Source organism: Diceros bicornis, chromosome X (assembly GCF_020826845.1).
Source record: "Diceros bicornis minor isolate mBicDic1 chromosome X, mDicBic1.mat.cur, whole genome shotgun sequence".
Taxonomy (NCBI): Eukaryota; Metazoa; Chordata; class Mammalia; order Perissodactyla; family Rhinocerotidae; genus Diceros; species Diceros bicornis.
The window spans coordinates 90,659,528-90,676,828 of record NC_080781.1 but is presented as its reverse complement, the minus strand read 5'-3'; the positions used below and the strand labels follow the sequence as shown (position 1 = coordinate 90,676,828).

Sequence of the window (17,301 nt, the reverse complement as noted above, 5' to 3'; positions counted from 1 at the left end):
CTCTCAAGACTCTCTATAATCAGTGAGGTGGTGGTGGAAGGATAAAAGGACATCAGCTTTAAGCATAATATACTGTATTTAATCTACCACAGAGAGAAATCAGCAGATATCATTACAGCACAATATACCCTACAGTAACCTTAAAATAATAGGAATTCTGAACAAATTCATACATATAGCCCTTGGTATCTGCTTTGGCATTTGGGTAGATAAAATAATCTACGATTTCCTTAAATTTAACATCTACAAATTATTTTTAAGATTCTAAATTTTACTTGTATTCTTTTTATACCTAGTGCTATTAAAATTATTAGGGTTCTTTCTTTCTTGGTCTAGGGAACTGTTTGATACAAGAGCATGATTTATATTTGTTCACTTGAAAAATCAGTCACCTACACATCCCAAGACTGCTTCAAATTGTTATGGTACTTTGGTTTCATTCAGTGAAAGTTACTATTGGTCTGAAAAAAGAAATAGGATACAATCATGAAACTTAAGTCTGAAGAGACAGGGCCTATTTATTGCAAACCAGGCAGTGAAAAGTCTTAACTGAGAATATTTTAGGCCAATGGGCAGAGGAGACCTAGTAAGAGTCCTCGGAACTTTCAAAGCAGAGAGAATGGGAGTCCAAAAGGAACCTGTTGCTAGGGGGATAAAATAATTATGATGTAGCATGATGACACTCAAGATGTTAAAAAGAAGGGGTACAGCTAGACATACCTTTTTTCCTTTTTCTCATGCCAGAACCATTTCTCTGTCTTTCAGGCATCAAACACTCTGTGGTCTCTAGTCAAACGCTTACGGTTTTCTCTCTCTATATATATTGATTTTAGCCAACACAAAAGTGGCCATGAAATGATGAAGCAGTTTAAAAACAAAATGTTCGCTACTGTACTTAGGTAGGAATTTTGATGCTGCAACACCAGAAGCAAGCATAAATCAGTGGTTCTCAAGGTGTGTGCCCCAAACCCACAGCATCAACATCATCCGGGAACTTGTTTGAAATGCAAATTCTTGGGCCCCACACTAGACCTACAGAATCAGTAACTCTGGGGGTAAGACTCAGTAATTTGTGTTTTAACTACTCCTCCAGGTGATTCTGATGCTCACTCCAGTTTGAGAACCACTGGTACAGAACAATGGTTTGCTGCCAAGTGGAGGAAGCCTTTCTCAAGCAGGACTCAGGCTCAAAACTCAAGATTGCTTTATATACCCTCCCAACCATAGTGTGCACTCCCACTGTCACAGGACACAGATGGCGAATCCAGTCGAAGCAAGCATACTTGGTATATTTTACTGAGTAAGCAAATTCCAGCTCTGAGTTATTTGGTAATAATTGGAATATCTAGAAGGATAAAAATATAGTTGATGACAATTTAAAATCTGACTCAGAGATTGCAGATAAAGACATAAATTTTCTGTAGTATCTCAACCCTGAAATAAGAAATTGCAATTTATCATGGACCCTAAATTTCTAAGAGACATAGAAGAAGCAGAGGATAATGAAGAACCAAACAGAAGAAAAAATGGGAGAGGAGAATGATCTCTTATAATTTCCATAACCACTCTGAAACACAAGCTTTTTTTCTTTCTCTTTTACTGAGATATGGTCTACATACAGTAAAATTCATTATTTTGACAAATGTATAGCCATGCAACCTCCAACGCAAGTAAGATATAGAACATTTCCATCACTCCAAAATATTCCCTCATTTTCCTTTGTAGTCAATTCCCTTTCCCTACTCCCAGCCCCCTGGCAACCACTTATCTGATCCGTGTCCCTATAGTTTTGCTGTTTCCAGAATGTCATTAGAAATGGAATCATACACTAAGCAGGTTTTTGTGTCTGGCTTCTTTCACTTTGCATAAAAATTATGATATTCAACCATTTTGTTGCATGTATCAGTAGTCCACTCCTTTTTATTGTATAGATATACCACAATTTATTTATCCATTCATCAATGATGAACATCTGGGTTGTTTCCAGGCTTTGATGATTATGAATAAAGCTGCTATAAACATTCACATCTAATGTGTAAGCATATGTTTTCATTTCTCTTGAAAAATAACTATGGGTGAAATTGCTGGGTCTTATGGTAAGTGTATGTTTAACGTTTTAAAAAAAACTGCTTTCCAAAGTGGCTACACCATTTGGCATTCCTTCAGCAAAGTGTAACAGTTCTAATTGCTCCAAATCCTTCCCAGCACTTCATATTGTCAATCTTTTTAACTTTAGCCATTCTCAAAACTATTTTCAGATTAAAAAAAACCGAGAAGCAAAGTAGTGAATTAACTTGCCAAACACCACTCAACAACTAAATATCAGATCTAGGGTTCACACCCACACCCAGGTCTGACTCCATTACCCATGTTTATTTCAAGCATACCATTAGAAATTACTAACAGGACCAGTACACAATTTTCTATAACAACATCAGGCTAATGGTTCCAGTAATAACTCATTGAAGAAGAATTAGTGGTTATTGCAGAACTGCATTGAGCTTATATCTATATATCTACATCTATATACACAAATACAGTCATGTGCTGCATAACGACGTCTCGGTCAACAACGGACCGCATATACGACAGTGGTCCCGTAAGATCAGTACCACATAGCCTAGGTGTATAGTAGATTATACCATCTAGATTTGTGTCAGTACACTCTACGATGTTTGCACAACTACAAAATCTCCTAACGAACAGATTTCTCAGAACATGTCCCCATCATTAAGTGACGCATGACTGTATATGCTTTGCATTATTTAGCAGCTTACTTCATTTGTTTAGGTGTGATAAGCACTTTTCAATCCATGTTTTTATTGTCTTTTAAAGTCCTCAGCTTCATAAGAAATCTACCAAATACTGTTAAGGAAAGATATCTGAAGACTCCAACTAAAACTTCCAATCAAGATTTAGGTAAGGCAGCTTATCGGAAAGAATAGAACTAGAATGTAGCTTATACATTTTTTTTAATGGGCTATATAGTCCACAATATCGTTTTTAGGTATTAAAACATATTGGCGGTTTTATGTCATCAAGTTACCTAAGTTAAAGAGTTGTCTTGACATACTACGCATCCATGGTGATGTTTGTAGGCATCACCTGTCAGGGGACCAGGTGAAACAAATGAACCGCACCCAAACAAAAACAGAAAGATCAGTTAGGATGATTAACATATGAGTGAGCAAGAGGCCAGAATTAGATCTGAAGATTGAAAAAGAAGCTAGGAAGATTATCTAGCAAACAAGAGGACTGACCCACAATGAGACAGTATTTTCTGACCTTGGGTATATAAGGCTTGGCTATATCTATCAGGCAGTCCAACATATGGTACACTGCTCAAGAAGTTAAAAATTAAAGACCTTTTCCCAAGTCTACTCAAAGGTCAGCAAATATCCCACCATCCATCAACGGAATATGCTGTGAAACCACATAGTACCATGGGTTTAAGGGCATAAGCTTTAGAAGAAGACAAATCGAGGGTCCGATTCCATCTCCACCATATTCTAGCTGTGTTATTTTTGATCAGTTACTTAAACTCACAAAGCTTGTTTTCTCATTTTCAAAATAGGGATGAGATTAGTACCTATACCCCATAAGGTCTTTGTTGACTACTAAATGAAAGGAGACATGTGAATCAACACAGTGAAGCTCGTATTAAGATGTTTTTGCAAATGTTACAAACCAAAAACTTGAATGCTCTTTGAATCATCTAGTCCAAAATACAGTATGAATTTTAAGCATAAAGACTCCTTTTCAATAGTATTCACATTTAATAACATTTCATCATTCATTTACTGAAAAGTATTTTAATTAATATGAAATATGCAGAAGAATCTAAACAGACACTAGACTTCTTCTATTGATTTATTTTTTAAAAAGACTTCATAATTTAAATATTTGGTACTCATATTACCTTGTGCGTTTTAACTTGTCACTATTCAACTTTGTGTGTATTTATTTCTCAGTATAGTGCTGGCCAATTCACATTGGAATAGACATAGAAATTACAATGGTGGGGGGAAAAGGGGATATAGGGAGAGAGAGAGTCTATAGTTCATGCATAATCCTGACAGAAAGAATTATATCAAAAAATATTAAGGTTTTAAAACAGAAATCTATCCCAAGCCTTCAGAACATCTGAGGTTATTATTTTTAAAGGGCCCACTTATACTGATCAGTATAATCAAAAGAAAGAAAATCATATATATAATGAAAGTATCAGAGGATTCATTGAACCCTAAATCCATGAGAAAGCAAGGTTTTTCTCCCTCTAGCTCTCCAGGGCAAAACAAAGTGAGAAAAACTATAAGTGTACTTATTGTACAAGGGAATGAGATTATGCTTCCTCACCCATACATGTAAAGGAAAACCCTTCACGATTTCCCAAAACTTCAACCTTTTATCCATAAAATGGAGATTCAGACTCTGAATTATTTAGTTACATTTCACGTAAATATAACTTAAAATCAAAGATTTAGTGGATGGATGATTCAGTACACTATACACAATACAGACATAACAGGAAATAGTGACTGCATGTACACTATGATTAGTTTGTCTGGATTCACCTCTATCTTTCAAAAGGGTTAAAGCTAAAATTAGAAAGTTCTATCCTGAGTCCCGTAGGCTGTAAAGGCAATTGGTCTCATGTTCAGGACTCCAATATTAGTCATGTCATCCCTTTATCACTGTTTGTGCAGTGCTAAAGGCTAGCATAGAGGGTTATGTGTTCTGTACAAAGGATTTTATTTCTCTCTAACGGTGTTCTATTCCCATGTGTAATCTCATACTACAACCCAAATCACTGGAACATCGAATAAAATGAATAATAGTTCAGAGTTTCTTGGGGGACTTCAGAAAGTTGGTAAAATTATAAGTCACGAAACAACTAATTCAAAGGGTTGAGGAGACTTTAAAAATGATTGTAAATGGTGTTTATATATTTTAATACCAGAAAAACATCTCATTTTAATACAAATGATGCCAATGTAATGTTTCTGAATGCAACTAAAATCGAACAATACTTATATGCACTTAAGGAAAGAAAAAGGACCCCAGGTGATTAAAAACAACATATAACCCAATGCAAACAGTATCATACATTCAGTCTATGGAACAACATCTCCAAACAGTAGCCAAGAAAAACTTAGCATTTTCAGCCTTTCTAAAGGATAATTTGTTCAGCTAAATCAACTTCATGATTCCACTACCAATATATATATATATCCATTAAAAAATAAAATGTCAAGGGGCCGGCCCGGTGGCGAAGCGGTTAAGTTCACACGCTCCACGTCGGTGGCCCGAGATTAACACCACTTGTCAGGCCATGCTGTGACTGCATCCCACATAAAGTAGAGGAAGATGGGCGCAGATGTTAGCCCAGGGCCAATCTTCCTCAGCAAAAAGAGGAGGATTGGCATTGGATGTTAGCTTAGGGCTAATCTTCCTCACAAAAATAAATGTGAATAAAATGTCAAAAACAAAAATAATATGGATTTGTATATGCTATGACTGCCTTGATCTTAGCCCAATAAAAAATATGCATACACTCAGGTTTGTCTACATGAAAGTAAACACAATAGCCTTGGGCATTTGCATGTCCATGGAAACTATTCATCACGGTAGATTAATGCATGAAGTATTTCTTACCAATTTAAAGTATCTATTAAATGTAATACTGCAATTTCCAGACATTTGTGCATATTCCTTTGAAGCACGACATTCACTGACCACTTATTTCACCTGATTCATAGAAAGGTTGAATATGTCAATTTCCCAGCTCTGCCTCTCAGTGGTTTAACTTCAACATTGAGATAGATTACAACTTCCTTAGAAAATACCCAAGAAGACATTCCATCTTTCTCTCTATACTTTGTTGTTTGTTTACGAGGGTTCTTTCTGGCTGCATTTATTCTCCCCATCAGGTCTCATTGGAAAGATCCTGCTCTGTTTCATACTACTCACACATTTTTGTGTGTGTGTGTGAGGAAGACCAGCTCTGACCTAACCTCCATTACCAATCCTCTTCTTTTTGCTAAGGAAGATTAGCCCTGAGCTAACATCCGTCTCCATCTTCCTCTACTTTATATGTGGGATGCCTGCCACAGCATGGCTTGATGAGCGGTGCATGGGTCCGCACCCGGGATCCGAACCGGCAAACCTTGGGCTGCCAAAGTGGAGCATGCAAACTTAACTGTTACACCACCGGGCTGGCCCCTACTCACACATTTTTTAGGAGTTCCTCACAAAGGAGGAAATGTACACTCTTTCTGGTTGCTCATATTATATAAAAACAAATTCCTCTTACATATTTACAACAAATTGTAAATGCCTGAGTTACATATAAAAATCTCCTGAGAGCAAAACTTTAAATAAAAAGTCTCTCTCAAAGGACAAAAGTTCCTTATTCATTAAAATCAATTTTGTAAGCTCTCAAAATTACTTTGGAGATAGTAGAAATGGCTTACATCCAAATCTGTTAAAATGTCCAACAGGCTACAGAACAAAGAATAGTTTCCTCTCCACCCTCCTTTAAAAATTACTGTTAGAAAAGTATAAGAGATAGTCTTATCCCACAGTAATGATGAAAACAAAATTTACCAAAAATGTGAATGAAAATGAAAATAGAATCTTCAATCTATAGTAGAGGGGAAGCAGGTAGAAAGAGCATGCCAAATATTCAAGTAAGAGGTAGTCACATTTTAAATTTTCTTCATATGTTCAAAATTGTGAATATAATTATGTTAGGACACTTACTCAAGTTGCCTTCTTGGTGACATAACCAGTCAAACTTATAATAAAATGTTAACTTCCATCAAAAAAATATTTTGGTTTATTTTCCTAAACTAAGTAATCCAGCTAAAATTCTATCATGCACTCCACAGGACATCCAATTTCTTTTAGTTTAGTGCAATTTTGTTAAAATTAACTTACTCCAAGAAATCCCACTCCTAATCTGTAAACCCTCCAAATGAAACGGAGCTAACATCAAGTTTATCTGTTGTGAATAAGATAAGAAGAGAGAGGCATTAGCATGTGCCACCTGCACATTTCCTTTTTTCCTACACCAATTTGCATGTTATACTCTTTGATTCTGGTGGGCAGCAGAGAAGTTAAATGAATTTTCTTTCACCGTAACAGGGATAAGGAGAGTTGAAGGGTAATTACTATTTGATGACTGAACAACAGAAATGCAACAGTCCTTCTCACCTACCAGGTGCAGTTGCAAAAACATATAATTAAAGACTCATTATAGTGTGTGATAACTATGTAGACAAAGATCAAAGAAATTTAATGTTCACAAATATTTTTAGCACAGGATAACTGCAACCAAACCAAAAAGAACAATCTTTGGGTCCTCATTGTGGATGTTCAAAAAATCTCAGCAAGTTCGAAGGTTTTATTGTCTGAGAATGTGATCTATAATGATAATTGTTCTAGTCTTTTCTGGTTTATTTTTATAGAATATTTTAAAACTCCTTCCCCCTAAAACTGATAGATACTATGGAAGTTATGTGTTTATCAGTGTACACATACATGCACTCTTAACCATAGCTAAATATCTCTAAAGCTAATAAATTTTTTCAAAACACAATCATTGAACAATGAATAGTCAAAATCTTTAATAACCCCACAATAAACAACTTGGGAATTGTTAAGGCCCATCGAAGACAAATTAAGCCAAACATGCTCATTATTTTTCTCTTCCACAGTGACATAAACCAACTAAAGCAATCACAACAAAATAATAATAATAAACATGTACACGACATATAGACAAAACCTTTATAGGACTACAGTGCAGTATCAAGTTCCTAAGAAAGAGATACTAGCCTTCTACTATATTCAACCTGGCTTGCACTCATTTTCAGAAAAATCTAGAAACATAGCTACTACTAAAAGATACACATTTATACTTGATGAGTCTTTCAGAACATATGAATGCTTTTTAAAGAAAGGATAATATTTTGGGGCTGGCCCAGTGGCGTAGCGGTTAAGTGCACGTGCTCCACTGCAGCGGCCCGGGGTTTGCCGGTTCGGATCCCGGGCGCGCACCAACGCACTGCTTGTAGAGCCATACTGTGGTGGCGTCCCATATAAAATAGAGGAAGATGGGCACAGATGTTAGCCCACGACCAGTCTTCCTCAGCAAAAAAGAGGAGGATTGGCGTTGGATGTTAGCTCAGGGCTGGTCTTCCTCATAAAAAAAAAAAAAAAAAAGCATAGTATTTTAATTGCTTAAGTAACTTTGGTCTTCTGCAAATTGCAAGGACTTTCTTTTCAATTGGAACAGTTAAAAACCAAAAGAAACACTAACAATTATAATTAACAACATGTAGAAACAAACCTCCATGAAAGAACATGCACTGATAAGAGTCACTACTGGTTGTAAAATTAAAGTAAGTTACCCCATATTGGTCCTTTCATTTTACAGATGAAGAAACTAAAGGATTTTAGTGACTTGTCTTAGGTCATAGAGTTTGTTAATGTCAAACCCATGATTAGAATCCAGCACTCCTCAATCCTTACACACTTCCCATTCAACTATATTATCAACAACTAACATAAAAATCATCAATTAGTGGTTACAAGCTTTTTGGTTATTTTCTTTTCATGAAGGAATATTGAATGAAAATTAAAATTTATAAAAATATCATCAACATGTATATTCAAAAGTGAAAGCAATATCAGTTAGGTGTTTATTTTTAATTATTTGTTACGGATTCCATCATCAAAGCAAGGGACACTTTAGATAATAAAAACATTGGAGATGTCCAACAATATACTTTCTTTTTGCTTCCCATATATCAATAAATAAAAGTTACTTGTGTACCATAGATACAGAACCCTATCATACTGCAATTCATTACTATGGAGTGTAGACATATCAATGAAGTACACATCTGTAAACATCCACTTGAAAAAACGCAGCAATTGTTAGTTGATATTTGGCCTGACACAAAATACAAGTATTAGGAAGCATTTGGAAAAAGTGGAGCCATTCAACTTTAATTTGGGAATAACAGTCTTTGGTTAGCCTTACTTGCTTCCTTACCTAGCATGAATGAGGTGGTCGGTCATTTTAAGGTTGCTTCTGATGGGGTTCAGGACACACTACCCCAAAATATGGTACCCTGGCATAGTGAATACCTTAAGCTGAAGGAATCTGAGAAAAGGGCAGAAGCAATAAGGTCACTCTGAACTCATCCCCCGCCTTCTTCCCCGAAAGCAGGAGATAAATCTCCCATGTGAAAGGTACTCTCCCTGTACCAGGAGAAGGGAAGACATTCTTATCACCAGAGACAGGGAATTTAGGGCAGAGAAGGCTGAATAAATAAACCTCGTTAAGCTAACCCTTATTTTCCTAGTTACTTCTTCACCATTTACTACCCCCAGCCCAAACTCCTTTGTCTTGTCCATTCTTCACAAATGTGTTGTTTCTTTGTCTAAAAGGTATAGAAGCTTCCTGCTCTGTTCACTTCTTCGGGTCTTCATTCTCTTATGAAGGCTCCCATATATATGTAAAAGTTCAATAAAATTTGTATGCTTTTCCCCTGTTAATATGTCTTTGTGAGTTTAATTTTCAGACCCAGCCAGAGAACCCTAAAATGGTCAAGGAAAAGTTTTTCCTCCCCTACACTTCTCGCTAACTTCCTTAACTTCTCTATCCCTTTGCACTCTGCCTTACTCACTTTCGCTATACTGAATTTTTAATAAACCCAGTGAACTCTTTTGGCTGGATCAATTAGTTCCTCCATCAATCATGTCTCCAAATGGAGTGAGGCCTAAACTAGAGCACTGACAATGGAAATGTAACAACTACATAAGAGATATTGCAAATAAGAAAATGGGCAAATGTGATGAACAAGGGGTGTCAATGATGATTCCAAATCATACACACAGGGATCAGAGCCCAAACCTTGAAATGGATAGATGAGCTCTCTAAGACAAAGAATATATAGAGGAATATAATCCTCTATACAGTTGACAGAAAAAATAGTTGACTACTATTATGTAATCTCAAATCTGTTGTGAGCTCACAAACTAAAAAGTCCAGCATCATGCTTATACATAGCTCCACAGTATGTGTCTGGCATGGTGCTTATATCTCCACGGTACTATTTGATAATTCATATTTATCTAGCATTCATCATATCAATATGTTTCAGAAATTTCCAGCCACATATATGAAAAATCAATATGCATATATAATTTACTCTTGCCCTTCGAAATTAACTCATCTATAGCTGTCTGTTCTTAAGTTTTATTACTCCAATTTTCCAAGATCATTTGAAACAGTTGAGAAATGCATTAAGGTGAATGCTTGCGTCAAACTATTGTCATCAGCATATTAAGATACATGATTTCAACATGTAAAATCATTATTATAATTCATAAACAATACAAAAGTAATAGCAGAAACCAGAATTAATGAAAAGCTCACATAATAACAATTCAACACAGTGCATCCTACATTCTATTCCTGGGAGAAAGTAACGATAAGTAGATAAACCGACAAGTTTTTCTAAGGTACAAAATATGTCATAACATCAGAGAATACCCCAGGTTGGTGGCCCATACCACTTACATTTAAAATATTTTGCCATTTTAATTGATGCTTATAATGCTGACCTCAACAACACTGCAAAAATCTTAAGCATTTTCTATACTAAGAAAAATTCATTAATGCTTAATATAGTTTTAGTGTTGGATCAATATCAGAATATTCTTATTCTTTGACAAATGCTAATTCACAGATGGAAATTTATGGTAATCCAATTTTTTAAAAATCCATTTAACACTCCAGTTTAGCACTTGGTCTTCAATACTTTTTGATGAATGAATATTGAATGCACCAATTTAGGAAATGATCTCCAGGAAACTCCCTTGGAAGCTGGTATCAAGGGTGGTATGGTACCATCACCTTGCCCCATAAAAAGCCTAGAGCAGTACTCAGTACTCAGGCAGTATCCTCCAAAATAGACAGAATTGGACTCAATCTGCATATTTTCAGTAACACTGGATGCTGCAGAACAGATCTAACAAATAGGAGGGGGTTCATTCTGAGTGTATGAAGGTTTGAGATTCATATTCATATGGCAGACCACTAAGCTATCTCACTTGAAGCTGATTTAGTTTTCCAAAGTACACTACAATGTAATACTGCCTTCTATATTCTGCCTTCATGGATTCCATCTCAACAGAAGATTTTCAGGTTTAAACTGCCTGATGCAAGAGGCTATACACCTATATCTTTGCTGACCAGGTGGGAAATCTCCCCAAATTAGCTGTCCATTATCTAGCACCAGTCGAACAGCTGGGGTCACAGAGCAAACACTGTTATCGAGTGCACACGGATCTTCTTTCAATCGACCACACAGAACACTTGCACTCCAGGTGCTAGCTGGCATCTTAATTGTGAATTGTCAGCTATCCAGCTCCTATCAAAAGTCCAGCTGAGATGACAGACATTCCAGGAGGAGAGCCTCAGACACATTTCTCAAGTACACCTTAGTAGCGGGTTAGATTACTGGACAGCTGCATGCCAGTACTATTACTCTGGGTCTTTGTACAAACATCATGACCTTGATTTTTTTTTTTTTTTTAACTCAAGGCCCCATGTAGGAAACGGACATTCTAGAAATACTCTGCACTTTATGGAAAACTATCAAAGACTCACTCTACTGTGTTATTCAATATCCCTCATTTATAGAACTTCAAAATAAAACTCTCTGTGTTCAGATTTAGAAAGAATGCCCCTCCTGAAAAACAGATGCACTGTCATTCACCAGATAACACTATGTCTCTCAATACTCTGCCTTTTTTCCCCTTGGCTACAAGGAAAATTGAAACTATTTTTTACTCAAATCATTATCTGGCCTTGTCCTAGGCTTTTTGAAAAGTATCACCTTCCCTCCTTGTTAACTTGGAGTTTGTCTTTTTACCCTCATCTTAATGGTAGTGGGATATCTGCATGTCTTATTGTAAGCTGCAACTGCTTTAGGAATAGTCCCATAAAATGAGAAGTATATAAAACTCTAGTATGTATGAGACCTTTAAATTAACTCATACAAATCAAAACAAAAAGATTCCAAATGACACATATTTATAAGCATTTTCTTCCCAAGACTAATTTTGAATACATAGAAAATGCATACAAAACGTTTTAAAATGGAAGGATGTTAGCCTTCCATTAAGAAATACGTTTAATTAGAGTGCCTAGACTCTGCTGCTAGACCTTATATACTTTTATAACCATATGTCCAGTCACAAGCTTCTACTTATTTTAGATAATAATTATATATACACATTGGTTTTCTAATTTAAAACATATCATTTAGATGAGAAAATGTATTACCTTGGCGGAGCTTCATATGTCATGTAGTAATAAAAAAAATGTCAACATAAGAGCCATCATTTATTCTACCTTAATGCCTATAGCATTTTTTCCTACTAAAACAATCCTTTGGAAACTTGAGTCAGTATTTGCTGTTCTTATGTTTTTCCTTTTAAAAAAAATATAGGTCACATAGATGTAGTTTGCTTCTATTATGAGATATAATATTGGATCTGCCTTAAGTTAAAATTGTGTTTTGAAGCTAATATTATATAATTAAAAATTCAATGTCACTTAATATTTATGGTACCAATTTAGCTAAATGAGCACGGATATGGTTGCTGTTAATTCAAATTACTGCCCAAGATTTTAAAAGAAAGCATAAAATTTGACATAACTGCACTGAGTTGACTATTTTCTATTCCATGTAAAAACGCACTAGGAGTCTTCTAAAATGATTTATGCATTTGAAAGTTAAAGCAAACAAATTTAAAATACCAATATTAAACAACCCTGCTTTAGTAATACTGCTCATAATGCTGCCTTATGAGATGCTCACAATTTTAAGTCCTGTTCACATTTCTGTATCATAAAAAATTGTCCTCATTATTCCATTTTTCATAGGTAGTTCAATGCAAAATGTTCTAAGAGCACTGGTCTGCACCTACCTTTATATTAACTTTCTAAGTAACGTTGGCTGCTTTGTCAAGCTTTTAAGAAGTTTAATACAGGCTATTTAAATAGTTATTAACACCCATAATTCAGAAAGTGCTTTCTATTCCTATCTTGTATTACTGTCAACAGTCAGCTATTTTCATTATGATGATTATGTTAAAATGCATGTTTGTTAATACGCTAGAAAAATATGTCCAAATCTAAAGGGAAGTTAGAAAATATCAAGTAGAAACAAATATTCCAGAAATAACGCAAATAACTACACATATATGAACTCTAAAAGATATTTCATCTGTTTTCACCTGCTTGAAAACATTGGCTGAAGAAGCAATCATTACAGAAAGTGAATATACACACTATGCCATTCGTTTGGGAGAAAACGAAGATTCCAAACAAAACAGAAAAAACAGTTTCCTAGTGGGGTAAAATACTCCTCAAGCTGTAAGGCAATTGCAGCAACAACTCGGAAAAGAATTCTATGCAATCACAACTCTGATACTATTCTTCAAACCAGTATTTGCTGTTTTTGTCGTGTGTTGAGAAACTTTAGTGACAATGATTTATTGCTACACATTGCTTTGGATCTTCATAAAATGCACTGCCAAATACCTATACATCCTGTAATGGGTTGGCTGGGAATAAAATTGTCCAAACTCATTGGTCATTTCTCAGCAGGCACTACTTCCTTTCATAAACTTTAGTAAAGGAATGTGAACAAAAATTTGTAAATAACATAGTTCTCATTCTAAAACAGACCATGGTATGTGCGAAGTCCAATGCAGTTTGTGATAGAAGATTGGGATTTATCTTATAGTCAAAATTCATGGATTTTTAGGGTGTTAAATAGAACTGTAAACATTCAATTTCATTAATTCACAATGCAACTGTAAAAAGACCATTGTGTAAAGCACACGATGTCATCTGTAGCTTATGAATATGGTTCAAATCAAACCAATAGGTTTCTTTCTTGTGTGGAGGAAGTTAGCTTCATTCTTTTTCTCTGATTACATCTAAAAATGCATAGCCACAAAATAGCGCCAGATTAATGCAAATTCATTCTCACTGCTGGAGAAGCATAGGTTGTTATTGATGGTGGGTCAATAGCCACATCAAATCACACATTATTGTATATAAATTACACCATACCTGCCATCATGAAACAAATAAGAGGGCAAGAGGGTCCCTTTCCCAGAGGAATCTAAAATCTAAATGAGAAAAGCAGACATACATGCGTGAAACTATTACAGAGCATAAGCAGGTGCAGGTGAACGTACACAGTACAAAATAAATGTTGAAGGAATGTATAGTGAGGGAGTGCTTTGGGATATGATCAGTTAATGATGGTTTATAAAAGGGATTTTTAAATATTTGCCTTTAGCAGAAAATAATATAATGAAATGACTTTCTTAGAGCCTTTATCATCTGAGTGATTAAATACTATATGAATTTGAAATTCATGACTCCAATTAATATTCTGAAGTGACTCTGCTTTGAGAATGTTTAGTAAAGCGATTAGGTGTGTGTGTATATTTATATATTTATTTATTATTTTACTAGGGTCTGAACAAAAAGAAACCATCTAAAACTGTGGAAGAGAGAAAATTAGCCATGGGAGGGCAAATGCCTGGATTCTAATGAACATCAGGTTTGAAAAATAGTTATGTAAGAGAGATTTAGAAACTGCTTTCTTCAGTATTTAAGGGAAATTATAAATACCTGTCTGGAATTGGTTAAATATAATATTTATCAAGGCAAGAAAATAATGGAATGCTAGGAAATCTTTTAGTCTTATGGAGGAACATTTTTCTCACTTCAAAATCATTTCTAAACACTAATCTAGTTCCGATAGCAAAGGTAATAGGATTGGAACTAAGCAAAAGAGAAGACAGAGGGCCGGCCCCGTGGCTTAGCGGTTAAGTGCGCGCGCTCTGCTGCTGGCGGCCCGGGTTCCGATCCCAGGCGCGCACTGACGCACCGCTTCTCCGGCCGTGCTGAGGCCATGTCCCACATACAGCAACTAGAAGGATGTGCAGCTATGACATACAACTGTCTACTGGGGCTTTGGGGGAAAAAATAAATAAATAAATAAAATTATTAAAAAAAAAAAAAGAGAAGACAGAACATAGACGTTTAGAGCTGGAAGGTTCCAATCTCATTTACATATGGAAAAACTGAGGCCAAAGAGGTCACTGATTGGACTAAGGTCACAGAGAGTGAGGGATCAAGGACTAGAAATCAGATGTCATTACTGGCATTCTAGTGTGACTCTATCTCTTAGAATTTAGTATTACAGAGAATTTTTCTTTATAAAGGAAACACGGCCAACAAAATTTAATTTCATTAAGGATAGTTCTACATAAAGATAGTTCTAGAAGTAGTACATAGTTCTACTTTTGTTGGATATTCTGAACTAGTTAATGATTTCACCTAGACAGAATTTAACTTAATTTTATTTCAATGGTTTTAAGGATAATTTTCCTTTTCATGATCGTAGTGAGTTGAATAATACCCACCCAGAACCTCAGAATATGACCTTATTTGGAAATGGGGTCTTCGTAGATGTAATTAAGGTAAGGATGGAGATAACAACATACTGGATTAGGGTGGGCCCTAAATCCAATTAGAGTGTTCTTATGAGAGACACAGGAAAGGACACACAGAGACACAGAGTAGGCCATGTGACAACTGAGGCACAGACTGGAGTTGTGCTGCCACAAGCCAAGGAATGCCAGAAGCTGGAAGAAGCAAATAAAGATCCTCCCTTAGAATCTTAGGAAGGACCTCCCTGCCAACACCTCGATAGCAGACTTCTGGCCATCTGAACTATGAGAGAATAAATTTCTGTTGTTTAAAATCACTCCAGTTTTTGGTAACTGTTATGGAAGCCCTAGGAAACTAAAACAATAAGATTAAGTGATTTCTGTTGAATTCAAGGATTCTTTTACTGTTATATAAGATACTATGCATTCAAGGTGATTCATCCTTCTATAGCCTATTTTTCTTTTCTTTGTTTTCTGTGTAATTTCCTTCTTGAACAAATTATACCCATTCTTGGGTTTATTCTTACATTAGTTTCCTCCTTTTCTGATTTTTTTATTGTTTCATTGCTCTTGTTTGCTTATTAGTTTCTGTCCAAAAGGAAGACTAATTCGTTGTTTGCTGTGTTGGTTTCGTTACTTATTTGTTGGTTTCTGTGAGGGAGATTTTAAAGTAGGGGTGGTTAGATAACAAAATGTTATGGTTGCTGGTGAGTTTAAATCTGATAAATATATAAGCTACGGTTTATACCATGGAATAGTTATCAGCATTTCTGAAGAATAAAAGAAGATTTTTTTTTTTAATTTGGAAACTCTGGGTTAATAAACAAGTTTCTCTCCTTCAGGACTTCGAAAAGCTTTTTTTAAAAAACAATGTTAATGTTCACTCTGAATTCCCAAGAGGGAAAAATACTACACTGCACTTCTAGAACTTATTTAACCATGTAATAGAGACACAGATCCCACCACCACCACTTTTCAGGTTTTTTTGAGGGGTAGGTTGAGGAGAGTATCTCCGTGATAATCAAGAAGAAGAAAGATTGGACCAGAGTCAAATGGGAGACAAAAGTCCAAGGAGAGACCACTGCTCAGAGGTGACTTTCTAGACTTCAGCAAGAATTCCCAGGAGACTCAAAGGAAAAGTAAGGATACTGGTGCTCCTTGTTTTTTTCTCCTCTCTCCAAAACCCATACATACACACATGGGAACACTAGAGGCACATCATGAAAGCAGTGCATTACTTTTTCTCATTCACTCAACTTGTGATGCCTCAAAGAATAATGCCAAATGCTGAATATACAGGATGACTAAAACATAATCCTTGACCTTCAGGAGATATCCATGCAATAACTTTCCCTCTCACCTTATCAAAGTCACTGTACTGGCCCGTGCCTGACAAGCTCATATCCCCTTTTTAGGGGAGCACTCCCCACAGCCACCTCCTGAGGGAACAGTCCTAGGTGTACAAATTCTGGACCACATCACCCTGCCTCCCTCTCTCCCTTACCAAGAGCAAGGCTGATTCGATTAGTGATGGTTGCCTGACCCGTGATGAGGCAAGCACTTACGCTGGCCTGCAAACTGAGGTGACCTGGCATGAAAAGCTTTGCCTAAGGAGAAACAAATGGGGACCAGAGTCTCCCCATCAGGAATTTGAACTGGGTAATAGAGAGAAGGCCAAGCAGTTATCAAGGAAAAGGAGCAGACTCATGTAGAGTCCATGTTAACCATGGAAAAAATCAGGGT

At 36.0% G+C, this 17,301-nt stretch overlaps 1 protein-coding gene across 4 annotated transcripts in view; it reads right to left on the bottom strand.

Moving 5' to 3' along the window:
- Nucleotides 1-17,301, bottom strand: part of DIAPH2 (diaphanous related formin 2) — an 836,961-nt gene that overhangs the window by 616,962 nt on the left and 202,698 nt on the right. The gene's annotated exons all lie outside the window — the stretch shown is intronic.